This window comes from Pipra filicauda, unplaced genomic scaffold, assembly GCF_003945595.2.
Source record: "Pipra filicauda isolate LSUMZ 115617 unplaced genomic scaffold, ASM394559v2 scaffold3_size10097308_pilon, whole genome shotgun sequence".
In the NCBI taxonomy this organism is placed as follows: Eukaryota; Metazoa; Chordata; class Aves; order Passeriformes; family Pipridae; genus Pipra; species Pipra filicauda.
In genome coordinates, this window is record NW_024104532.1 from 5,692,963 (window position 1) to 5,720,067 (window position 27,105).

Below are 27,105 nucleotides of genomic sequence, written 5' to 3' on the forward strand. Positions count from 1 at the left end.
AAATCGGTACAAAACTACCCTCAGTACAGAAATGCAGAAATGCAGAGCAGTGCCAGTGATGCAGAACGACAGATGAGTCCAACCCCAGTGCTGATTGATGAGGGGAGGACTGGGTTTACACTGACCAGGACTGTGTCCTCAGAGAGGTACCTCAACTAGTCACCAATGGACACAGACATGGAAAGCCAGCCACACTCCCTAAACACCTGTACAACTGGAAGGATGAAACCAAAATTAAGCAAAACACATGCAGAAAACATGCAGAAACCTTGGCTGAGCATAACTGAGGTGTTGCCCCACACACTATGCAATCTCTTACATCTATCAGGCAGCACTTGGTTAGAGATTTGAGCTTTTCCTTTGATCTAAATATAGCGAGGAGCAACCTCAGAGAACCTCACTGCATCAGCAAACAGGGTTGGTTATTGAGAGACACCACAGCCAGTGGCATTCCTTTGTGCTCAGCATTAAGCACGGCACACAGCACACTTTGTGTGGCACCGGTTCCACAGCATAGTTCATAGACACAGTATTCCCAAAGCTCTGTCATTCACAATTATAGCAATGTCAGCAAACCTGCAGAGACCAAATGGGACACTGTTTTAGGAGAAGGGAACCAGTGTTTAATGCCACACCTGGAAAAAACACTTTTTGTGATACCAGCAGTTTCCCACGGGTGCAGCCACTGCTCCAGGGAGCAGCTTCAGCTTCTCACAACAGCTAATCTCAAGCATAGAATCCCAGAATCGCTGAGGTTGGAAAAGAGCTCCAAGATCATTATGTCCAACCTTTGACCAATCTCCACCTTGTCAGTCAAATCACATCACAAAGTGCCACGTCTACTCCTTTTCTGAACACTTCCAGGGATGGTGACTCCACCACAGCACACTGAGAGCTGCTGCCAGAGGTGCAGACGCACTAAATGGATGACAAATGCCACACTTGAGCTGCATTTATCTGCCTTCCTCCTCTCTTGGGCACCGCTGTGGCCGTACCCCGGTGCAGCTCCTCTGAGCATCCTTCTAGAGCAATCGAGTATTCCTCAAGCCACCTCTTCTTAGCTTAAACTCTATCATAATTTTTTTTTTTTTTAAGTTTTAAAATTTAGATAAATGATCCCAGGAGGACCACAGGTGACGGTCTGTGAGGATACCAGTAGTACTCCTCATGTTCAGAGGTATCACTGAAGTCAGGCACCAAGGTGGGAGCACTGCAGCACCACTGGAGCCACGCATGAGCGTGGGGGAGGATCGATTTGGGTACCTCACACCGCAGGTCCATGACAATCCGTGCATTATTCAGCAGAGCCTCTGCTGCCTTTCCATTTAATCTATGTGAAAATTGGATTTATGGCGCAGGAGTAAGAGCTATCTGAACATGGCCCATAAAACTGGAAGAATCATATTTTTCTCTTCAGCAAGCAACTTTTAACAGCTCTGCTGGGTGCTTATTTGCAGTCACCAGGCAAAAATTTTCTCTCTGCTGTTTACGACCCTTTTACTCATTTCTGAGGCAGAGGGGGGTGGTTTGGAGCGCGGTGCCAGCGATGCTCCAGTTACTGGGTGTTATTTGCTCCAGGGACTCTTTTGATGTGTAGTCCTGGGCTGTGCTAATGTCCCCATTAGTCTTGATTGTCTCTGCGGGGGGGGTGGTAACAACTTCGGTAACAAAGTGCCTCAGAAAATCCTTCTTGAGCCTTTCATATTTCCTTTGTAACATTTTTCCTCATGTTTCTCAAGATACGAGTTTGCCTTTGAAGCGATTTCCAGTTCTTCTGTCGTCATTACTTTGTATTTCTACTGGACTGCTGGATGTTTCTTATGGGGGAGTGAGGGACCACCAAACAGCCTCCCTTTCTGTGTTCCTTTCCTTGCCTGGTCCCTTGAGCACTGAGGCACAGTCTGAAACCACGGGGTATCAAAACGTGGGTCCTGCGAGGGGTTGCTCAAAGCTGCTGCAAAGAAAAACGAAGCACAAAAATATACATGTGGAAAATCATATACATTCTTCTGAGACTTTTGTCCCCTGTAGAGACCAGTCTCTTTGGAAAAGAGTGTTAGATCCTCTGCGATAACCTTTGGTTTACAATATGTCACAGCTGGGGTCATTTCCACCCTGGTCAGCAATAGCAAGTGTATTTAAAATACCCAACAAAGAAAGAAAACTTCAATGAACTTTTTTACCTTTGAAGATAAAAAATCCCGAGATGATTCAAAAGAGCTGTGAGAGGTTCCTGCTGCTTTGTCACCCCAAAGACAACAGACCTCTCTGCATATCACAACACGTCAGCAAAGAGTCACTCCGGGGTGGATTTGCCCTTTCCAGCTTTGTCATACTCCATCCTGAACTGTGAGTCAGGCACTTTTCTGTAACTTGCAATTCACGGAGCCAGACACCAATTTGCTGTCATTACCCGCCATTCCTTCGGTTCAAAGACCAGCGACATTGCTGCCCATCACAGCTCATCTCTCGCAAACAAAAACCAAGCACAGGGCTGTTAAAAATCAGCACAAAGGGAAGCGCAGAAGCAGTAACCTGCGAACAACATTCAGCTCAGTCAAACAGAGCCAAGCAGAGGGTCATCCCTAGTTTTGGTTTACATTAAACCCAAGGGCTGTTCAGACTTGAGCCCACGGGGGTTCACCAAATCACCTCCAAGAAGCCCCCTCTCTCCAGCACCACCACCCTGCGCTATCCCGTGCTGGGATCCCACCTGTTGTCACTGAGGTGTGATGGGATGAGGAGCTGCACGGGTCTGCAAGTTCAGCCCGTGGGGAGGTCCCAGAGGGAGAAAAGGCTTTTCCTGCGTGGAGCTCCTGGGCTGCTGGTGCCGTTGTTTTTGTGCATTGACAGGATGCAGATAAGAAGGGCATCGAATTTGAATGTTATGCTAATAAGAACATCTGTGTACTTAAATCAGCACTGAGCAGCTGGTACTCTTAAAACAGCCCCCAGCATGTCTAAACACTCTGTAAATACAGAGTTAATATCTCCTGAGATCAATTTATCATTAATAAGTTATAAAACCAGGATTTGATGCATACTAAAATAAAAATAGCCTATTCTTTATTTCCATTTTTTCCACCTCAACCCTCAGATTTGAGAAGAACAGACACACATTGAGCAGCTCAGACAGGCTGACCTCATCCTCTGGGCTCTGAGCAGCCAATGCAGAGGTTCATTGGGTCAGGTTGGACAGGGCTTGGAGCAAACTGCTCTAGTGGGAGGTGTCTCTGTCCATGGCAGGGAGTTGGAACTGGATGAGCTTTAAGGTCCCCTCCAACCCAAACCAATATGTGATTTGATTCTATGCAGATACCCCTAAAATTTTCCAACATTTGCCCTTAGCCTGCCTGGCATTAATAAATGCGCTACAAGGACCTGCGTGTCCCCAAAAAGACTCCTGAGAGCATCTGAACTTATTTTGAACACTTTAGAACTTTACCTACTAAATCATAAAAATTAAAACTAGTTGCTGTGATGAAATGAATCCTTTTTCCTCTGTTGTGAACAGACATTGGGCATATATATCCTATGTTCCACTTTTTAAGCCTCTTGGACCCACAGACAGAGCCTGCTTCATTAAATGTGTATTTTATGCATCCTGTACGCTCAGGGGAACTGTGTAATTCCAGGTATCAGCCAGGGTGTGCAGGTGGCATTTTGATCGATGCTATGTGCATCTGTAAAACCAAGATACTCCTCTGCATACTTGGAGGTGGTTGTTTTTTCCCTCCTGCTCCTCTCTTCCTGGAACACTTTTATCTCACTCCAGTAATTGCCAGCAACACTCACAAACAGTAAAGTCCATGAGTAAACCTTATCAGCCACGTTACACTCCCCAGCTCTCCTCACATCTTCCGTAGGGACCACATCTCGAAAGATGAGCACTCCTGTCACAGCCAAAGGTAGTCACAGATGTCCTTATCCCACAGGGTTTGGGGCATTGGAGACATGTCTGGGAAAGTGTTCCCAGAGAGGAGATTGTGTTTGATTTATTACAATCCTCAGCCATGCACGTGGCTTGTCTTGGTCTGTTTCCACAGAGCAGAACCTGGTGCCGTGGGATGAACCGAACTCCTGGTGAGGAGGGGGTTGGGCAGATATAAAAATAAGGCAACAGAGATTTCTCCTGAAGATTTTGAAAGACAGACTCTGAATTTGGCTGAGATGAGGGAACACAGTCTTTACATGTGTGTCAGGGTAAGTGAGGCACAGGGAAAGGCACGGGCTACAAAATCATCCACTATTCTGATTTGTGTGCCCTTGGATGGTGTCAGGGCAGCATTCACAGGCAGTATGTGTGCGTCTTCTGCCTTGCTCAGGATCCTGCCTGTGATTTCATGAGCAGTTTTCAGGAAGAACCTCCACTCGCTCAACTTTAATCCTGAAGGCAGAGCACAGACCTCATGCTGCCCTTCCAAGAGGCAAAGTGAAACTGCTGGGCTCCCTGTCCCTCCTCGCAGTGCTGTGGAGAGGATCTGTGTCTGGCTGAGCGGTTGCGGAGCTCGTACCAAAGGTTTAAAAGCTGTCTTAAGTCCTCCCTGCTGCTCTGTTGCTCGGTAGGTGGGCTGCTGGCCCGTGGGTGGGCTGGGGCGGGTGGGCTGGGTGGCAGATGGAGGCCCCACTGCGTGGGCAGCGCGTGCTCCATCTGCAGGAACAGGGCTGCAGCCTGCCCAAACTGAACAACCCCTTCAACAACCTCCTCTGCACAAGAAGAATAAGAAGGACCTTTGTGTGTTTAACACATTTTTTTCTCGTTAATGCAGAAGGTAACTGGACAGGATGGGAAGGAGACACGTTTTGGTCTTGCATCATTCGGGCTGTGCTCTCACACGGCTCCGAGAGCCCCCACAGGTACAGCAGCACTGATATGGAAAGAGCAGAACTGTGTGAGTGAAGGGTGGGAAATCAGCCTTTTCCCAGTGAGCCGTGAGGGTGTAAACAAGTATGAGCACTGCACTTATTTTTTCCAAGCAATATGAATAGTGAAATGAATGACATTTTCCTGGCCAGAAGCAAGCAAAATTTCTTGATGTATTGGGATGCCATATACGGAAAATTTGTTGTATAGTAAAGCACATTTAACATTTACTCTCTCTCTTGCTCTATCGCTGCTAAACTGTCAATAACTCCCCCACTTCACACACTATTTCTGCTGAGGATGTGAAAGTTTCTGCAACATTAGGAGAGAATTTACCTTGGCAACAGATGGGAAGAAGTCCAAACTCTCCAAATAGTAACCTTGCCCTTATCCCTTCTGTCCATGGGATATTTCTGGACTGCCTTGCAGCAATGTCTGGCTGAACTGGTTTCCATGCTTCTGGAGCAGGTCCGGGCTGGCTGAGGGCTCCTGGGGTGGGAACAGCAGCTACTGTGAGTTGAGGAGGAAAAGGGTTAATCCCAAGTCACACCCTGGGCTTCACAACAGTTGTGCTTGACTGAAAGTCTTGACCTAAATAACAATGAAAATCAACCAAAAAACATTTCTAGTTCTTGTGAGGTATAAGAACAATCCCAGTTTATGAAAGCATAAAACTTTTGATAAAATCAACCCGGGGTGGGGGGAAACAATAGCTAATAACTTTCTAGTGAGATAACCATCATTTTAACTGAGTTTACTGCAGTTTTTCCAAGCACTTTAAACTTAAGAACTTAATGGCATGTTGACCACGAGAAAATGATTTTGTGCTGAATTACCCACCATTTGGTTATTTCTGGCCCTTCCCACCACCTGGTCATGGCTCTGGACACCACTGCCAGCCACTAGCCTACAACCACACATGGTTAAATTTGGGACAAAGAATGCAGAGAGGAAACAAACTTGTTATATATGTAAATAACAGGGAGGAACTAGCCCTTGTTAATTAATCTGCTCCAGGAAAATGCCATAAAGGCTGCAAGGCAAGATAATGTCCCTGTGCCTGAGCAGATAGTGCCAGGCAGCAGCTTGTCCTTTCTGAGAGGAACAACGAGGAACAGCAGCCCAACACACGAGTTATTGGAAAACCCGGTGGTAAAACTGTCTTGTTCTTAAAGAAAACAGTGCTTTTCCAGCTTTTCCCAGTGGCATTTTGGATGCCTGTGATTTTTTATTCTGCTTCTGAGGAATCTGTGCTTTGCCAACTGCTGCTCACCCTCCCTGCGCAGCCGCTGTGGCAGCACCTGCTTTTTCATTTGGGTTCTTGGCGCAAGGGAAGAAACGCTGCCCATTGTCCTGCTGCCTTCTCTTGGGATACTGTGCTCATCACAAAAGCAATTTCAACTTTAAATACTGTAACTGAAATGCAGAAACTCTGGGGTAAATGCTGATGGGGGGTAATGGTGTCACCTGCACACCTGGATCCCTTCACCCCCAGCAGCACATCGTCATCTCCTCTGCCCCAGCACTCAGCAGAAGTTGATGCACGATGGACTAAGGAGGAAAGAATGAGCAAGAAATGTACATTATATAATGTATAATCCAGTTTAAGGATATGGAAATGCCCTGCCAGAGACTGCAGGCTTGCTTTACACTGCATTTTCTCATAAGAACAGAAAAGGGGTTTCTGGAGTTCAATGGCAGGAACTGGCTGATGCCAGCGGAGATCCAAGCAACAACCAGTCAGTAAGCACGGACATTCTACAGCACAGGGATGTCCCTGCATAAACCCCCCCTGGGTCACTATCCCATCCCTCATAGTCCAACCTCCCCAGCCCAGCCTCTTTCAAATGAACCCATGAAATTACAATTTCCAGATGACTTTGTTTTGTGGGACTCAGCAAATTCACAGCTTGGGCCATGGCCCTGCCCTGCCCTGCCTCTATGCAGATCCTCCTCCACCCAGGAACTCTCATTGCCTTCCCTGATAAAATCAGTGTGCCTTTAAGGTTCTCCAGATTTAACTCAATCACATTCTTGAGGGGTGGCAGGAGCTAAGAGAAATAAAGAAATCAATTACTGGATGAGAGACAGGCTTGAACAGAGTTCCCAAATTCTGGGAAGGGTGCATTTCAATGTTGATTAGAAAGGTGTGGTTTTGTCAGATGTTTACAAGCCTGTTTTTACAGACCTTCTCCAGGCACAGAGGGCATTCCTGTACAAAGCATTCCAGAGGAATTCTATCCGAATCCTGCAGTGACAACATCCTTCATGTCCTGGGACAGTCAGGCAGACGCAGGCACTGCCCATGGGGCCACTCAGCCCACTGAACCTTTTATACTTCTTTTTGCCCTTTGTGGACTTTGAGTTTTCCCTTCCCTCTTCTCAACTGATGACATCTGAGCTGTTGAACTGAACTCGGTAACCTGAGAATAATTGAGGTAACAGGTAACAGCTGATGAGAATCATGAAGTTGTTGAGGTTCAAAAAGTCCCCCAAGACCAAGGAGTCCAACCCTTCCCCCAGCACCGTTAATACCACCACTAACTTGTTTACCCAAGTGCCACATTCACATTTTAAATCCATCCAGGGATGGTGACTCCACCACTGTCCTGGGCAGCTTGTGCCAGTGCCTGACAGCCCTTTTGGGGAAGAAATTTTATTTCCATAGAAATGTGTGTTCCCTGAGCAGCACCAAATCAGAAACATTTCCAACATCACATCAGACTAAGCTGTTTAATGATGAATTGCACAGTTCAGCCTTCAGAAAGTGGGGCTGAATGTACAACATCGCTTCTCTTTCTTTCAATCCTGTGCCAGTCACTTATTTAATTTACTCACAACAGCACTGAATATAACTTAAAACACTCTGTTGTTTATTTAGTGTATTATCTTCAATATCCAGCTCAATTTTTTAATCATCAGAATTACTGAAACAGGCAGTTCAGACTCACAAAAATGAATTTTTCCATCCAATCTTAGTTGTATCTTTGAAAGGTTGTTTTCAGTCCTAATTAAAATCTATACACCAAAACTACCAGTTTTCCAGTAAAAGCAACATCGATGAAAATAAAATCGGTAGGACCCCCTGCCTTTCAAACACTGCATTGATTGTTTTTCATAAGACAATCTAAGAATAATTTAATTCACCCATCAGAACAGCCACGGAATAAACCCCTCTGAGGGCAGAGTGAAAGCACAGTGGAGCAGTGCCCACCACGGCCATGGGTCAGCCAAGCATGGTAGAGCTTCCCACTGCTCCCACTGTCTGTGCCTCATCCCAGCCCCATGCCAGGCACCTTCAGGGCTGTGCAACATTCCCATCTGCTGACTACAGCTTTGTCCCAGGGGAGAGGTGTGCATAAAGTGTCCCACAAGAGGACAGACCTCGTGTCTCATCATGAGGCCACAAGAGCACATCCAGCCACCCATGTTGCACGGGGGTCGCGTTCCCCAGCACGCAGCCTCAGCAGGGTGGCAGACCCAGATATAAAAGTACAACTTGATAACCTTTGTGTGAACTGAATACACTCATCAGAAACACAATTTGAACAAAAATTGCATCTTCTAACATACCACGAAGAGGGAAGAAGGTCCCTGGAGGAAAGCTGGGGCAGCTGCCAGAGAAGTAGGCAGGGCATTAGGAAGCACTGGGCACTGGCATCAGCTCCCACTTATCTCAGATGCTCAGTGTTCTCCATCCTGACCTTCAGAAAGAAGCAAAGTGACTTGATAAGTAGAAGCACAAGGCTTTGTTTACAGTTGACCGGAATAAACTCTGCTTGTAGCTTTTGGGTCAGCGGAACAGCTGGAATAATTGCCTGGATGGCGAAGAGAATGCTGAAACAGCTCTTACTCATTTCATCCCCTCATCCCCTGCCACTTGGGTTTTACACAATGAAACCCTGTGGTCACGTGGGGAAGACAAGGGACAATGGGTACAAGTTGCACTGGGAGAAATTTCGTCTCAGTTTAAGAATTTTTTTTGCCATGACAACAACAGTCACTGCAACAACCTCCCCAGGGCCATGGAGTGTTCAAGAGGTAAGTGGACACGGTGCCAGAACCTCATCTGGGCTCCCTTCCCTCAGTACACTGCATTACATGATTTTTTGAGGTCCCTTTCAGCCTGGGCTGTTCTGCCTGATTCTGAAACCAAATCCCTAGCTTTGCATGTTTCAGGAAAACAAACCAAGAGAGAGGCAGGATCAATAGCTAAATAAGAAACAGGTTAGCTCATTACTTTTAATATTTTACTCATTGACAAAAGGTATCGACTTCCATTGATGTTCTACAATGTGTGTTTAAAGAGCAGATGATGCTTTACAGAAATATTTGGAGTGCACTAAGAAAAAGAACAATTACCCCCATGACAGAAAATCTATTTTTGTTTGCCATCATTTTTCATTAAGAAGAGCATCCACAGCAAAAAATGATGTATCAAGAGGCAGAGCTCCTTTCTGAGCTCCCAATTTGTGTACTTAGGGAGCAGCTCTACAGAATTTAATTGAAAATACTACATTTCTGCGGATTTATTGATCAGATTTATGGAATTTAATCAAAAGTTACATTTGTGCTACAGAATTTAAAAACTAGATAAAGATGATGATTTTGTGCTGGATGTTACAGACTTCTGAAAAAATCTGGAATATACTTTTCTGTTTCTTTTGAATTTCACAAGTTTCATTCCACAATAAATTCTGTGGTACTGATCACAAAACACCCACGCAAACAGCACTATTTAGGCAACATTATCTTGTTGCTTTAGTTTCGTTAAGTGCTATACCAGAAATCTCAGCTGCACATGCAGCCAGTTATTTCTACCTGTGAGCAGCTATTCCCACCCATCTGGGAGTCTGACAGAGCAGTTCCTTCAGGTAAAACTTCTTGAAAGCATTTAGGGTTTAAAAAGAGGTTTTAGGACTTGACCCATATTTTCAAATTATTCAGTGATAAAGTTTAAAAAAACTCTACAATACTTAGAGAGCCTGAATTTTTACAATCACAGTTTTTATTAACTCTTACCTTACATGTAGACGAGGGAATGGTTTCCCGCTGAGAGAGGGCAGGGTTAGATGGGATATTGGGAAGAAATTCTTCCCTGTGAGGGTGGTGAAGCCCTGGCACAGGTCACTCAGACAAGCTGTGGCTGCCCCATCCCTGGAAGTGTCCAAGGCCAGGCTGGACAATGCTTGGAGCAACCTGGGATAGTGGAAGGTGTCCCTGCCCGTGGCAGGGGACTGGAACCAAATGGATGGTCAAATCCCTTCCAACCTAAACCACTCTGGGATTCTGATGAAGGTGATTTTCACAATTTGGTTTGGTACAACTCTTTAAAACTCAATTTCAGTAGAGTAGCACCTCAACACTTGAAGCATCTACCGCAATGAACATCACACTCTCAGTGAAAGCCCAGACCACAGAGCCTGAGTATGGGGCTGGACCACTCCACTCCTTCCCCAAATCGGGTGGAAGGACATCCCCTCCAGCCTGAGGTGGAGGAGCAGCATCAGGATCTGCCGCCCACCCTCCCAAACCCCTGGAGAGACGAACCCCAGCAGAAGACACAACCCCTGTCATTTGCTGCAGCCCATTAAACAGCCAGAAGTGCCCGAGATTGGGTCCCTCCAATCTATTCCATTATGGATTAGGTGGAGTCACTGAAGAAAACCGTTAGGACTGTTTTGCTGTCACATCACCTGGAATGACTTAAAGATTTACTGGAGAGTTCCCCCCTGCACAGCCAGGGCCTGGCTCAAGTTCAGTATGTGCAGAAGTAGGTCCTTGTGCTTATCCACTGAAATCAGAATTCAAGCTGAATTTCTCATTTCCCACGGGAATCTTAAATCAGTCCTTTTCATTACAAATGGATTTTTAACTGTCATCTTCCAAATAGGTGTTTTGGTTTGAAAACTGGAAAGAAAAAGAAGACTTAAATTCAAATGTTAACTCAAAATGAAATAAAACATTTTCTCCAGTGTGTCTTATGATTTTCTTTCACTCATAACATTGAAATTTGAGTATCAAAACAGCTTTTGAAATGCTGACTTGGAAGAAAAATTCCTATCGTGAACTGAGTCACTGAAGACCCAATATTTAGATTAATACAGTGGGTGTCATTGGTATAATTGTCTTAGTTGCTTGGGAAAGATCAAACGTTAAGGAAAGCAGACTCTTCAGAATACTGGTCTTTCTTAAGTCAGATATTTTTAGGCTGCATTTTTTCTTTCCTTCCCAGAAAAATGAAGTTAAACCAGTCTATAGCAGTAATTAAATCCTAATTCTTCCATTTCTTTTTCAAAGATATATTCTACAAATGGAGCTTGACTTTTTTTTGTCATGTCCTAATAGATTACAGAGGAAATTTAGTAATTTTCTTCTATCCTGAATAACTCAGTGGTGCAAAATAGATGTTAAACAAGGAAAGAACAATTTATTTATCTGCTCTTGTGTTCCCTTTACTTCAATTTGCATGTAAGCTGTTTGGCTAAATGGTGGGATGGGGAGGATGTGAACACTGCTCTCACCCTGTTCTGCTGATGTAATGACAATGGGAGGATTATTTCTTAATTTTCAGTGTGGTAAGTGGGTAATTATTGTCCAATTAGACTTGCTATTAACCTCTCTGTATCTCATTTTGCCATCCATAAAACAAGAATAACAGCACTTACCACTCTCACTGGGATTCTGCAGAGATTTATTAGTTAATGTACGTACAGCACAATGAAAATGAAAAGCTCTGCACATTGGTGAGGGCAGGATTATTAGTAATGAATCGTCCTTAGCATTGTTAGTGTGGTTATAGCTTTGGGAACTTGGTGTGGGAGTTGATGCCTGGCAATAGGGTGGACCCCTAAGGGATCTCTTGTGAACTTTGGAGCTTGAGCAGTCGGATGGGGAATCTAGAAAATGCGGTCTATGGAATGACAAGGTTTTAATTGTTGCAGATATGAATGTACTTTTTCCTTAAGCATAAGGAAAAAATATTAGGATAATAAAATCTCTTAAAAAAAATCATATTATCTGGAAAAAAAAAATTCTCTTCTTAAACTCTTCTTCCCTGAACCCATCATACCTGAGCACATACCTTGTGTCATATCTTGTCCATAACACACTGGTTCTTTAGAAGAGAGCTCTAAGGGGATGGAGGAGACACCTGGAGAGGCCACCTGTGGCATTGGTCGTAGTAGGACTGGAGCTGGACAGTCACCTGCAGAAACATGGGAAAAGGGAGAGGGGACAGGAACATCCATCAGGTATTGGCACAATTGTTGGTAACGGCCTGGGGACACAGGTGGTGGCTGTGCTGGGAGAGGCTCTGTTACTGCCCAGCCCTGGCTCCTGCTGCCCTGTGATGTCTCCTTCCCACTTGCACGGGTGTGAACTGGGAGCTGCAATTTATCTCTTTTACCACAGAGATTCCTTTGAATCTGGGAAACTCCCACATCAGAATGATGCTCCTTGATGGACCCTCTGGAGACAAGGCTTGTGCCAGTGCCTGTTGTTGGAGGACCCTTTGGTTCAGCACACTGCTTGAAGTAGCATCAGAAGCAGAGCTGTTCAAGCAGGGACTGGTTAGAGTAAGCTCAATAACTACTGTGAATCCAGTGCTAGCTCCCAATCTCAGACATAGGGGAAGATAAAAAGAAGAAGCGGAAACCTCATATGGTGGTTAAGATAATATCTTCTGAATTTTTACCGAGTTTTATCATACCAACATGCTGTTACTTTTTATGCTGAAACAAATTGGAATAAAAACAAAAATATAGAAAAATCACAGTATTTAGCATGAGCTTGAAGTCACTAACACAGCCTCCAAACAGAACTCGCCCCTGAGAAGCCACTGCCTTTGATTTGTAGCCTCGTGCTGCCGAGGCCCCCCATGACCCTCCCGTTTGCACAGAGGCCTGTGTCACAGGGGTTTGTGCAGTGTGAATATCAGCTATTTTCGGTGTCACTGGTGAAAATCCAGAGCCATGCTCTGCTGCTCCTGCAGTAACAGCTCAAATAAGGAGCACAGGTCGGGCTCCATCTCCATGCTTAGCCAGGACACACTTGCCAACCTGGAGCAGCAACCAGCGGCATCTTGGTTGGTTATTGAGACACAGAGACACTTCTCTGTCCAGTCGTGTTGCTGATGTGTCAGGGGTGGACCTGCCACCCTGCAGAGCATGGGGACAGTCTCCACAGCTGGTCGGGATACCTGCTGGGCAGCACGAGGCTCTGTCTGACTATGGCTTGATATCACTCAGGGATAATTTAATTAAAGACTGTAGCAACTGATGCATGGGAAGACACCAGTAATGAGTGTATTTTACCCACCAAGGAATAAATGCATTTTCAGAAACGTTCTTTCTCCAGCTCACTTCTCATTTAAACATTTGGATGGTTTCCAGTAGTCACTGTTGCTCCTTCTCCCATCTGTCCCGCTGAGAAATACAAAACATCGTGCTGCTCATGTACGTCTGTGCACACACACACACACATCCACACAGAAACCCAGAGTGGTGTCAAACCTTCAGTCACACCATCTGACACATCTCAGTCGGTCCCTTGGTGCCAGAGCAGAATCAGGCAGATATTGAGCCGAAGCCGATGTTGGTTATTGAGATACAACAGCAGGAACAGGACTAATATCCAGGTGTGCTGCTTTACTGATGGAATTCCTGGGCTGTGTCCCAGAACTGTGGGTGCTAGTTAGAAGTTTCATGGCTGATTGTTTCCCACGGACTGTGAAAAGATGGAATTTCAACCAACCTCACAAACACATAAACAGCATTTTCTCTTTGAACAAAAACATAAAGAATGAATATTACCTGGGTACTCTTCAGCCTTGCCTGGCCCAAAGAGAAGAATCCATATGACCTGGGGCCACAGTCTCGGAAGAAAGAAAGTGGTGCCTCAATAACTCTCCTTTCATGATTATCCTACCAACAACTCCCTTCTAACAAAGATCTATGGACACAGAGCTGAAGCCAACTGCTTCTCCAGCACAGGAGATTAATATGGTGACACATGTAGGTGTAGCAATAATGTGTTAATGAGTTATCGATTTTTTAAATTAAATTTCACTGATATCATATTTTCGATCTAAATGAATGCATCATTAAAGCAATTAATAGCACGATGATAAGGAGAACTGATGAAAATTGCAACCAACTGGCACCGCAGGGTCCTCCCATAACACCCCGTGAGCAGAGCAGGAGCCTTGGCTGGGCCCATCTCTGAGGGAGGCTGGAAGGGACATGTGTGGCAGAGCCACTGGTGCAGGGAACTGGGCTGTGTGGGGCCTGATACGTGGAAAGAAAGGAAGAAAAAGAAAAGAGGAGGAAAAAAGAGGAGGGAAAAGAGAGGAGGGGAAAAAGGGAGGAGGAGGGAAAAAAAGGGAGGAGGGAAAAAAAGGAGGAGGGGAAAAAAGAGGAGGAAGAGAAACCCAACCCTAAGTGTGCTATTGAAGGGCCAGACCACCTGATTAAAGCTCCAGAGTTCAGCCATAGTGGCCCATTACAGGGCAAATCAACCTTCTCCTGGTGAGACCAAAGACCTGTTGCTCAAAGGTTGTTTTGGCTTTGTCTGTTCTGCTCTGCTGTCAAATCCTGGCCCACCACCCTGGAAGACAGAGTGCTGTGAGGACACTGCATTCCTGTCTCCCCCATCCTTCCTTCCTTCCCCTTCCCACTCAGAACAAGCAATCATCATTCCCACAGCACTGAAATAAAGGAATTTGATTTTTCTCCTGCTGATCATTCACATTTGAAGAGCATCCTCCTGAACCAGCACGCAGTTAGCCCTTCTCCCTCCTACACACGCCAAAAACAGCCTCCACTGGTGCGATTGGAAAATGGCATATTAATTTACAAGAATTCTAACTTGGCAAATAATTGCTTAGGACAGAAAACACAGACCAGCAATCTCAGCTGAAAGCCTGTTATTTTTAAGCACACCGTAAAACCCCCTAACTGAAACTCGATTGTTACATGCAGTCTGAATAAGAATAAATGAGAAAAAGATACATAGCTGGGATCACAATTACAGACCAGCTCCTGAAACCGAGGAGACATTTTCTTGACTGAAATAGAATGTTCAGGTAGAACTGTTTTTTTAAAGATAGTTTTTGGTTTTTTTAAAGAGCATATAATATTTTCCTGAAGAAGAAACTCTGTTGAATCTCCTACCCTTGGGTTGGCAATAGGGCTACAGATCTGGTTATTAATGCTCATCAAGTTCTAGCCCTTACACAGCTTCCACATGTTTTAATTTTAACTAAAACCTCCCCAGCTATTTTTAGTTTAACATGATTTCTGTAGTCGTACATGTCTGAGGCAAACACAGAACATCAGACTTACCCAATTAGGACTTTCTGTGGCTATTTCCAAACCTCCTTCTGAACTTTCTTCCCTGGAAAACTAGGAAAATAAGAAAATCTGAATTCTTCTGCTATAAAACAAAGACAGAAACATCCCAGCTGAAATCACCATCCCTGGAGGTGTTCAAGAAACATGGCACTCAGTGCTCTGGTCTGGTTGACAAGGTGGTGAGCTGTCACAGGTTGGACTAGATGGTCTTGGAGGTCTTTTCCAACCTAAATGATTCTGTGATTCTGTGAAAATGAGCTCTGGACAGCAGGACAATTCCCAGCTTACCCCATTCTTCTTGATGAAGACATCTCACCTTTCCCTGCTGTGTGATGGTGTCTGACCCATTGCAGCACCATGTAATTGCACTGATGTGACACTGATGAGGCTGGTGGCTCACCAGGGAAAAGGTATGGGCAAGCTGGAGACTTCAGAGTGGAGAAAAATTTAAAAATGATTCTTAGGGCTCATCTAAACCTCAGCTTAAAAGCTCTATTATTTAAACAAGTTGCTGCTGCTAAGAACATTATGTCCTTCTCAGGGAAAAACAAAACTGTTGTCTCATTTTAAAACAAGTGCTTCCTTTAGGGCTAATTAAGCTGACAAATCACACTTCCAAAGATTGAGCAGTTAAAGTGATGACAACGCAGCGATGCCGGGACCCTGGAGAGGAGCAATCGCTGCTGTGCACAGCTGGGAAAATTACTGTGTCCCCTCTGTATCACGACATTGAATGAGGGAAAAATAATACCTCATTAATCTTCCTAATGAACCTCTTCTAAACAAGATAATTCACAATTTTATGGTACACTTGGGGTTGCTGTGGAGATTTGCTAAGCTGCCTCACAAACTGAATCAGAGGGTACAAAACCCAACACCAACGGACAGCAGGACACTCATCACCAATCCAGGGTCATCCCCTCCTCTCAGCTCCAGTCACAGAATCACAGGATGGTTTGAGTTGGAAGGGACCTTAGAGCCCATCTTGTTCCACCCCCCTGCCATGGGCAGGGACACCTTCCGCTAGACCAGGTTGTTCCAAGCCCTGTCCAATGTGGCCTTGAACACTTCCAGGGATGGGGCAGCCACAGCTTCTCTGGGCAAGAGATGCTGCCTCAAGCCCAAGAACAGGGTCGACACCCTTTGGAGAGGTGGGTTCAGCAGCCATGACTATTGGATGGAAGATGCAATCAAAGTACAACAAGGTGACAAAAGGGAGAAATAAAGAGTTTTGGAGTATCTGTGCCAGAGCTGTGAATCTCTGGGAAAAGCCTTCTCACTCCTCTGGCCACACTAACACAGCAACCCTGGACACATCTGGGAAGGGAGAACTAAAAGTATCAAAAGGATTCTGCTCACACGTCACATTTTCCACATAAGAGGGAGATGGTGCCTGACATCCTCTCCAGGCAGGAGAGACAGACTGTGCTCCAGTCTGACATTAATTACTCGAGATGCAGCACTGTTAATCTCACACCATCAAAATAATCTTCTTACATTCACAATTAAAGATTGAGGTCCCACCTTTTAGCTATTTGTATGTTTAATACTTGCTCAGTAGGACTTATAATTATCTTTGAAGATTTGGATTTGAGTGTGTTGCAGCCCCTAACAGGAAGATGCCTCCACACAGCATGAATGTAACAGACTTCTTAAACCTTCTACAGGCTTTCGCTGACATCCCAAACCTACAGCATTCCAGGGTCCATCTGGCACTTCTCCTATCTTTTATTATGGAGTTTAAGAAGAATTCTGATACAAATCTCAATACTGAACAGTATAGTAAACCCCTCAAGCATCTATGGGGTTTTTGTATTTCTAAATAAATAATATTATTCACTCAAACACCCTTAAGAAAAGCAAGCCATCGGGGAACAGCTGTGTGGGTATTTCCTCCCTAGAGGAATTATGAACCTTCATCATACAGACTCTCAAGAGTATGAATAGAACTGGTTTTGGCAGGTCTGTTAATCCTGTAAGAGTGACCATGAGTGCCATGGCCAGGCAGGTACACATGAAACCTTTATTTGTTGGTGCTGGCTGCGGAACACTCGGTGCCTGCAGCCTTATTCCTATTCCACAGGCTCCAGCACAGAGCAGGCACAGATGGTCTTAGAGCACTTGATGAGCCTCTCATCGATTTCTCCTGATCCATGTGCCCTTAAATCATGTACAGTCACATTTGCATCTCAGGCTTTTTACAGTCTAGAGAGTCTCATGGGAATAAATAAGGATAAAGCAACATCAAGTTATGTTTCTGTTTTCTTTTTCCATAATGGAAATAAAGCTATTATCAGATCACACAACACTAGGTAAATGATACCATTGCAAATATCCACCAATTTCCGTAATGTTTCAATGCTACATTGCCATAATTTCATACAGTTTTCTCTTTTTTATTTAAAGCTGCTTCTTTCAGACAAGAGCTCAGAGCCCACTGTCATTAATGTGTGCTGGATATGTCAACGAACCCAGAGAGGGGCTGAAAAAACAGACCTTTGAGTTCCCTGTGATCCAGTGACTTTGTCTCTAAATCCAAACTGGAAGGAGCTTTGCTGAACTCCTGTACCAGCTGCTCGTCTGCCTGAGCCAAAGCACTGACCATTCCTGTAATTGAGTGTAGCCTGTGAATGATTCCATTTGGTGCCTTTCCAACTTATTCCCAGTTTATGTCTGTGCTCAGCAGAACTATCAGGGTCCGGGAAGAACTCCATCTGGCCACCATGGACCTTGTTTTAAGAGGCTCACCAGAGTGTTGAGGTACCCAGAACCACACTCTCCACCTGCCTTGCACCAGCCTCCTGTGGGTCCAGCCATGCCCAGGAGAGACAGGGAATATCAAACTCATCCCATGAGGTCTTGGGCAATATCCAGAGAATTCTGCCTTTAGCAGAGGTCACAGAAATATATGACAACCATTTATTTCACAGTGGTCTAAACCAGGCTTACACATTACCAGAGCTACTCAGACATAATATGGAAACTGCTACAGAGCAATCAAAATCTTTGTTCCAGCCAAAATCTTTGTTCTACATAGGAATCTTGTAACCACAAAATCCCTTTCACAGTCTTATCTAAGGGTTACCATTTTCTTTGCCCATCAACACAGTATTGAAAGCCCTGGCTCTGAAAAGCATTTAGGGATGTGTTGAACAAGAAGAAGACTTCAACTCCAAAGCCTTTCACTTCTTTAAAATTGCCTTGCACATGAGAATTGTCCATTCAAATACAGTTTTTACTCCTTTCTCAGCCCCTACATTCCTTTTTACAGAGCCCCAGAGAGGTGAGGGTGGTGGGAAGTTCAGTTTTGGGGTGGCAGTCACTGTCCACCTCTGAGTGGCTCCCCCAACACTGATGGCCAGGCTGGCTCTGGCAGTAATGAATTCAGTGTGTCTTTGTTTGTTCCAATACTGCCACCCCCTCCTAGCTCTTCCCTAACACAATCTTGTTATCTTTGGGCCTTGCATGGTTTTTTAATTATCATTATTATTCATATAGCACGATGCACACAGACAAATTTAATCACGTTGTTTACATGAGCAAACCTGATCGACTAATGGAGAAATTACTGATTTTGTTCCCACTGTTGGCACAAATGCAATTTCTTTTCTCACTCTCATTAACACAGTTAATGTTTATAAAAGTCTGATGACGCTGGAGATGAAAGTGTTTTCTCCAAAGAACAGGTAAACCATAAACAATAACAAAAGTTCTTCCTACCCCAATACTGCAATAAATGTGTTTCAATCCCATGATGGAGTAAGCGAGGAAAGTAGCCAAAGAATCAAGCCCAGATTAATCATATTTGATGAAGAGCTACTGGAAAGCTGAGAGAAAAATTCTGCAGAAAGACAAAAAAAAGAAATTTATGAAAAACAATCCTTCAGACAAAATATGTAATCCAGTTCTTCTGCAACAGAAAGAAGAGAACAAAGAGGGGAGGGCCAGAACAGGTAAACAGGGCTCAGTCAGTGCATGAGATGGAAGAGCACAAAACCCAGCAAACTGGAGGACAGGCAAGAAAAAAATCTACACAGTCTAAACAAAATATAAACCTACAATGGGCAAGGAAAAGAAAGGAAAAAGAACAAAACATACAAGTACCTCTTGCTGACTTCCGGAGTGATCAGAAAGGTCTCTCGCTGCTTGAACAGATGGGGCTGAAATTGTTCTCTGTCAGCAGAACCATCACGGGCTGTGTTTGCCTGGAAGGGACGAACCCCAGGTGAGAGATGTACCAGGAAGAAGTGCCACACAGGTACCTCGTCTGAGCATGGCCCTGAGCAGGCGGATGCAGCTGATGTGCCCCGTGCAGAGACACTTCATCTCTCCTGCCCCTTTCCTGGACACCCCTTGTGCAATTTACAGCTCCTTCTGCTCTCCCACAGCTTCATTAACAGAGGAGCCAAAAGTGAATAGAACAATAACCCTTCCTCCTTATTCCAGCTCATTTCTTGAATAAATCTTATGGTTTTCTATTTAAACGGAATGGAGGGGTGGGGTTTTGCCACATGTGGGTCAGTGCTGACTTCCAGAGCAGCCCTGGCTCTGGTAGCCAGGAATGGTCACTGCCCAGGAGTGGCTGCCACAAAGGCATCTCTGGTGGGGAAGAATGGCTCTATCCCTCAGGATTTGCACCCGTTGCTGGTCAATGTGGACTTGAAGACACTCTTGATAAACACTTCTATTTCTGTGTATTTACATTTTCCTTGGAAACCTTTCAACCCAAGGCATTGAGTCAACTCCCGGGTGGAACATCAGGAGAAGGTTTTGCCTACCTTCTAAAACTGAGCACAGAAACACAACTTTCCCAGAATTGCCCATGCAGAAAATCTTATTAGTGTACAGATTTCCAAAAGTACAAGGTACCTGCCTAGCTTCATCCCTTTATTATCTGTACAGCAATGGAATAATTAAGCAGATCTGCTGGCTCCCTAGAAAGAGGAGAAATATGTGGCTGCTCTGACACAAATAAAGATGAGGAAGGAACTGCTGCAGCTGGAGAGCAATTACCCACCAGCAGCACAAATTCCTTCTCAGGTACTTCTCTAATCTGGTGTCATTAGTGCAGATATCATGACACAAAGGTACTGAAGACCTTAAAAGAAGACACATCAGCTCAATGGATGCTTTCCCACGAGCACACTGTTCCAATCCCATCCTTGAAGGCAGGTTTTGTGCCTGAACACTCACCTGGTTTTGCCAACAGAGTGAGTCAATCCACAGATGTCTGAAGTCATTTGCTCACTGTGGTGAAACCAGTCTCATTTTTGTAGTCTCTCTCCACTCAGTTCCATGTTTTCCACAATATTCCTTCAAATACATCTGAAGAGTGTTTAAATATGCAGCTTGTGAGACATTTTCCATATGATAACCCTCTTGCTGCTCTGCCTCGGTGATGGACGGACACAGGCAGTGTTTGGTTTGAAGTATTAAGGAAGAAGCATTGCAAATGCAGTTAATGGAAACCCCTCCAGTGAGATCCCATTATAAGAACATATACGGAAGGAGAATGCTGATGACATACGCAAGATAAGCTTAATTATGCAGAATTTGTTCATGGTCCCACAAAATGTAGTTTGGGAAAACAAAGCTAAACTCACAGTACCCCTTTCAGAACAAGGCAGGCTGGCAGGCAGGATGGATTAACAATTTCTTGCCCTGCAGAGTCTCCAGTTCTTTCTGGTAAGAATGCAATGGGAGTGAGCAATGGGATTTTAAGTGAACAGGGATATTTCTTTGCTGACTGACAGACCTAACACTAAACATTTCTTTTTTTAAAAAGCAGAAAAAAAAATTGCACTTTTTTGTTTGTTTTATAAAAACAACCACCTTTATGACACGGGTAACTTTGCAGGTGTGAGGGGTCAGAGCCCAGGCTGGAGGAGCATTCAGGAGGGACACAAGCCCTGAAGGATCAGATATGATACAGAATTTGCAAGGGATAGGTCAGCTTCTCCTTCCAAGGTTATTTAAGTTGGGCAATGTCAAAAGCAGCAGGTGATGGAGAATAGCCTTGTTATCTGTTGGATTACCACGCTCAGATACCTGGGTCATGTAGAAGTTTCCCTGAGTGGATTTAATTGGACCATATGTTGCAATTCTGCAAGGACATACGTACTCATGGTTTGTTCACTGGGCACAGATTGCCCTCACTGCTCCATGTCCCCTCCAGAGACCATGCCCAGGGGACTTTGCAGATCCCTGGCATGATGTTTCTCCATGCAGGAGGAGAATAACACCTTTGTGAGGTGACAGTGGAGAAGAAACCTCCCTCCGTGACTCCCTGTCAGGGTTTTCATTAGGTGTGTGTTCGCTTTGCCAGCGTCTGTACTAGTACTCAATCACTAATGTAGGCTTTAAAAACTGGAGAGTGTCACTTCAGGAATAATGAAATTTCATGAGGAGAAACAATATTGGCTTGAAAGGTCTAAAACCACCGAGACACAGTTTTCAGACCAGCTGTAGCCCATCTGCTTTGTGGAAATCTGGATTATGATTTTCAACCACGGTCTTTGACAACCCTGATTAAGTTGATTGGATTTTATTGCATTTCTCCAATTTGCTGGTATTACATTATATTTAAAAAACAGACAGACATAAGGAGAGGGGTTTGCCTACCTGAAACCACACGGAATGTAAGTCTTCTGCCTAATGGCTTTTAATCCAAGGCTGTGTAAATTTTACCCTGGATGATCTATGACATAAGGAGATCTGTCAAGCACAAGTCATTGTGCTGTAGCCGGAATGTGAACGGACATCCACATTATCCAGCAGGCAGCAGAGAGATATTGCTGTTAGAGGAGAGAAGGGAGAGGTGACAAAAACGTCCCGTTCCAGGGTAAGCAGGGGTCACATTCCATTGTAATGAGAGCAAGAATCATTTGGCACATTAATCAGAGCAGAATGTCCCATCCTGGCCCAGGTAACTGAGGCAGAAGGGGCTGCAGGGTCATTACTGAGAACTGCCCCGTCTGGAAATAGGAGAGCACGTGGAGGGGGAAGGAGACAGGTTCTGCCTGGGGGAATCTACTGCTGGTCTGTACTTTAATGTTTCATCCCCAGGGTAAATGGCAAATGACATTCATTCATTCATTCATTCACTCACGCATTTTCCCCCTCCACTGGAACCGCCTGCACTGATAACCCGAGCACATCATCCAGACAGTGTTTCCCGGTCTCCTGCATCCCATCTCTCTGCCTCCAATTATTCCACAGCACTGGCTCTGCATCTTCGCCTCCCCCAGAGACCTTATCCTGCAGAAATACGTAAAAGCAAGTTTTTTTACAAACAAAACAACAACTCTGGCACAACATTTGGAACAAACTAATTCCTCTCTTCCTTTATTTTTCTTCCTTATGGGTCTCAGTTAGTTTTCCTCCTCCATTTTTTCTGATGTTGTTATTCTCACCTTTTTGTTCCTGTGCAAATGGAAATAAAAAAGAGAAGAGACTATTTCTGCTTCAGTTTCAGACTTTGTGGACTTGCACATGTGTGTGACTCTGACCATGTGTGTTGAGGGAGAGTTTATTGGTGTGGAATAAATGTCAGCTCTGACTCTTAAGCCTGCAAAGATGACTGACCCCTCCTCAGGCAGCTCTGGAACCAGCCTGGGTCTGACAGTAAATAAAGCACAAACCCAGGCTTCCCAGAGGCACAGACTCCTGTGCCTGAGGACTAAAGCTGTCCCTTTACCCCCTGTGGTGGGTTCTGTTGGAGGTGAACCTGTGTAAGAGACAGACACATAAAATACGACTTTATAATAAATTATGCAGGAACCATAAAGTCCACAAATACTTAGCTCTCTCCAGAACTGATCTGACAAGATTAAACTTCTTATGCTATTCCCCAGTTAACAGTCTACTTAATATTTGACTAAGCATTATTAGAATCAAAGACAACCAGAAAATAGCACCTAATTCACTCCAGGAAGTATGAGAGCTCGCTCAGATCGACTCACACTTATTTCAAAGCTCCTGTCCCCAACTTCATCAAAGGGATATTTAATCTCTTACCCATCATTTATTCATGCTGAGAGCACATCCAGGAAGCTGGAGCGGAGGGAAGGAGCCAGTGGCACGCTCAGTACTCATGAGGAGATGGATGACTTTCAAATCCTATTACCAACCGTGGGGCTCCTGCTAGTCAGAGCAGTCAGTTTTCTCTCAGGGTCTCCAAAATGCATCTTTAAACCAGTAAATAAGTGACAGCCACCCTCAGCTTACTGTCTGAACATACATAATTAGCAAAACTTCTCATACAGAGTGAGATAACTCCACAGCTTAGAGAGCCAGCTCAGCCTTCCCTGTGCCCCTCAAGTCCCGCGTGGGATGGAAGGACAGTGCCGTGGAAGAGCCCCTCATGCCACAGGGTGTGAGGATGAAATCCAGTCAGACCCACTGGCCGGGCCCTCCGCAGCACTGGGGTGGTTTTGCCGTGACTTTTCTTCCTCATGGGGCACAAGGATGGGGCTGTGCAACCCCCCCTAAATCCAGGGCACTGCAGGCAGTTGTTCATGCTCAGTGCTGCCTGTCCAGGGAGATAAAGTTCACTCTCAAAGGTAACAAACTCCACTTCCTAATATTTAAAACTCCAAAATTATAATCTTTTTGTCCAGCTCCAACTGCTGCTGCCACAACAGTTCATTGCCCAACTCCTGCTCTGTTTGCCTTCAGCCTCCATAGACCTGGACTATAAACAAACCGATAAACCATCTCTCAGCCTCTGATTTAAGCAACTTTTTAATACTTGGAGATTCATTTTTGTGCCAATTCAGTTTGAAATCATTTTTATTTCCCACTAAACAGAAATAAGGAGGTCGTGCTTGAGGCTGGCAGCAGTGTTTTGATGTTTCCTGGATGAGGAATGGCCCTTGGACCCGCGTGTGAAGTTAAACGTGTCCCTTTACCTTTCTCAGCTGTCACCATGCAAGCTGTGAACCCCTGAGGTTCCCTTTGCAGTGCTGGAGGCTCAAGTGGCTCATCAGGGTGAAATGCCAGAAAAACCAAGTTTTGCAGGACAGGCCTATTTTCGCGACTCCTTTCTGTTCCTGTTAACCAGCACATTCCAATAGGATCAATTTTCCCACAAAGTTCTTGACCTGCTCTACCCATGAGCAGACATAATCTGTTGGAATGGGAAGAATAAAGTCTATCACAAAATCAATGCTGCATTTTTCTGCACTTAGTTTATCTCTTTCATCGATTACACCATTAAAAACTGCTGAAGCACAGCTACAAGAGAAGATCTAAACATTGAAGAAGTTATAAATCCATGTGGTAAAGATATTGTTCCAGACCTTCAGCTGCCAGGTGTCAAACTGTGTTTTTTTGTGAAAGTCATAAAATTAACTAAAATATAAAGTTCTGCATTTCTTTATGCAGTGTAAAAACCTGTCTTCAGTTGTAACATACTGTATGCAGCTATTCTATAAACATTAATTAAATTAAACTAAAAAAAATTTTATCATTTAATACTTACACAACATCCAAAATTATACACATTAAATCAGTTTTGAATAAAGTTGAGTTTACAGGATTAGTTGATTATAACATTTGCACAAAGAAAACATCAAACTTTCTCTGAGATTCAACTCAGTATTTTACTGATAAAAAGATCAGAAGCATTCCTGGAATCAGCACTGCATATGTGTTTGGAGCTCTCTTGAGGAATTACTAAACTAACCTAACACTAATAAGCAAAATAGAATCTGATTAAAGTAACCACAAGATTTTGCAGAGCAATCTGCTTAAATTCCTCAACAACAATTCCAGGAGCTGCAGTTACACATTCTGGATCGGATTTATTTTATATTCTATCATCATAATCACAGCTACATGGCTGCAATCCACCACAGAAATGCTATTCCAGGGTGGGGAATCTGTATCCGCGAGCTCCATAATTGCCTTTTTATTGCACTCCTGGAGTTAGAATTTCTGAAAAAATTAATACTGCCATCATGTTCATAAAGAATATTAATAGGCTGGAGCAGAGCAGCCCTGGAACATAGCACAGAGCATTCAAATTAAAGCCGGCACTGGCAGAGCTGTAAACCCGGCACCGAATCACCCCACGGGCCACACCAAACACAGCTCTGAGCCACGGCCACGGTACAGAGCCCCACAGAGTCCTGTGTGAGGCTGTACTGGAAACAAAAGTGTAAACATAACGGCCTGATCACTATTTCAGCCTGAGAAAATCATTTATCCTTGTTGATTCTTCATAACGATCTCACAGCTGCCAAGGCACGAGGCAGGAGGAGCACAGCCCCACCAGCTGCCTGGTTCCTCTGTGTCAATATTCCAGACACGACTCAGAGCAGAGAGCATTGCCTGGACTTCCTTCTCCTGGGAGAAAGACCAGAATCACAGACCCTTTAAGGTTGGAAAAGACCTCCAAGATCATCGAGTCCAACCTGTGACCAATCCCCACCGTGTCACACAGCCCAGAGCACTGAGTGCCACGTCCAGTCATTCCTCAAACACCTCCAGGGATGGAGCCCCTTCCAAGGCCTGACAGCCCTTTCCACAAAGAAATTCTTCCTGATGTCCAACCCGAATCTCCCCTGGCACAGCTTGAGGCCATTTCCTCTCATCCTGTCACTAAACTTGTGACTGAACTGCTCACAATTCAGATGAAAAAGTTCCCATCCCACATAAATTTACTGACAATTTTTAGGGGCTTTCCAGGCTGTGAATCAAGGTCAGAGATTTCCACCAGCAAAAACTGTTTCAAAAGAACAGACTAAAGAAAATTTTCTTTAAATTTGCTTTCCTTAAAGTGGAAACAATCAAAGGGTGTAAGAGGCTGCACGGCAAAGCCAGGAGGCTCAGCAGCATTTATAATTGGAGAAATGGGAGAGTATGGAGAAATACCAGCCACAAGGATTACAAATTCTCTGTGCCTTTTCCCATTTCCTGGCAGAGAGAACAGTGGGCACACACCCCACATAAATCAGCACCAGGTATCTGTTAGACAAACATCTGCTGTAATTGTCCTGTCACAGCCTTTGACTTCAGGATTTCAGTCTTTTTAAGCACTATGTATTTGTAATTCTTCGCTCATTTATTTCTGACCAAAACCAACCCCACCCCTAGTGTCTTTTCCCAAAAGACTCTCAATATTCATGCCAATTAATGCAGGAGTTCCAGCAGGTGAGTTGCTCCTCTCTCCTCCTGGGAATGATACATTCAATTACTGCCAGGAGATGTATGTAAGCAGGGCAGCAAAACACAAATTCTTTTTATTTCTGCTCCACGCATCGCTGGGTATTTTCAACTCGTTTTTATGCAGAGGATTTGTGTGTCAGGAAAAAAAGCTACTCACTCCCATTCTGTGCAGTACACTGGGCCTTTTTAAAAATAATTTAGATTACACTGGAATTTTTGTGTCTCTAATGACCTGGTGAGCGATGCCAGCCTGTGCTTCAGACATCTGTTCCTGCAGGGAGGCCTGCACAGGGATGGAGCATTCGGATCATGCATCCTGCCAGCTCATGCACAGGTGTGTTTCAAAGCACCAGGGCATAATCTGCACAAAGGAGGATCCTCAGGAATTAAGTGCCTCATCTAAGAGCAGCTGAATTATTATCAAAACATAATAGCCCATCTTTAAAGTCCTGGGTGTTTAGAATAACATGGAAATCAGTCACTGAGCTTGTTTGAGTTCAAAAGCCAGTGAAGCCCCTTCTCAGTGGAGAAATTGTGGCTGGGGGAGATGATGTGCTCTTCTCTCCAATCCACATGGAATTAAGTCATATTTACGCTGAATACATAGATTTTTTTACGTGAAAACTCTTGGGCAGCCTTGAATCTGAAGGATGTGTGCAATGTCACGTTTAGCCTCTCATGTCAAGCTCCTGGTCCTACTCCACGTCAAAGTGAATACAG

General features: G+C 44.5%; 2 long non-coding RNA genes across 2 annotated transcripts; both read right to left on the reverse strand.

Annotated features, from left to right (window-relative positions):
- Positions 1-10,423: 10,423 nt before the first annotated feature.
- Positions 10,424-13,964, reverse strand: LOC120324008. The gene is made up of 5 exons (XR_005564996.1): positions 13,678-13,964; positions 13,378-13,591; positions 13,184-13,290; positions 11,949-12,071; positions 10,424-10,774 (listed from the first exon to the last, which is right to left on the reverse strand). It is a non-coding gene; the product is annotated as an uncharacterized LOC120324008 (long non-coding RNA).
- A 259-nt stretch (positions 13,965-14,223) lies between these two features.
- LOC120324009 lies at positions 14,224-19,035 on the reverse strand. Its single transcript, XR_005564997.1, has 3 exons — positions 18,937-19,035; positions 15,208-15,267; positions 14,224-14,470 (listed from the first exon to the last, which is right to left on the reverse strand). It is a non-coding gene; the product is annotated as an uncharacterized LOC120324009 (long non-coding RNA).
- Between the last annotated feature and the right edge of the window lie 8,070 nt (positions 19,036-27,105).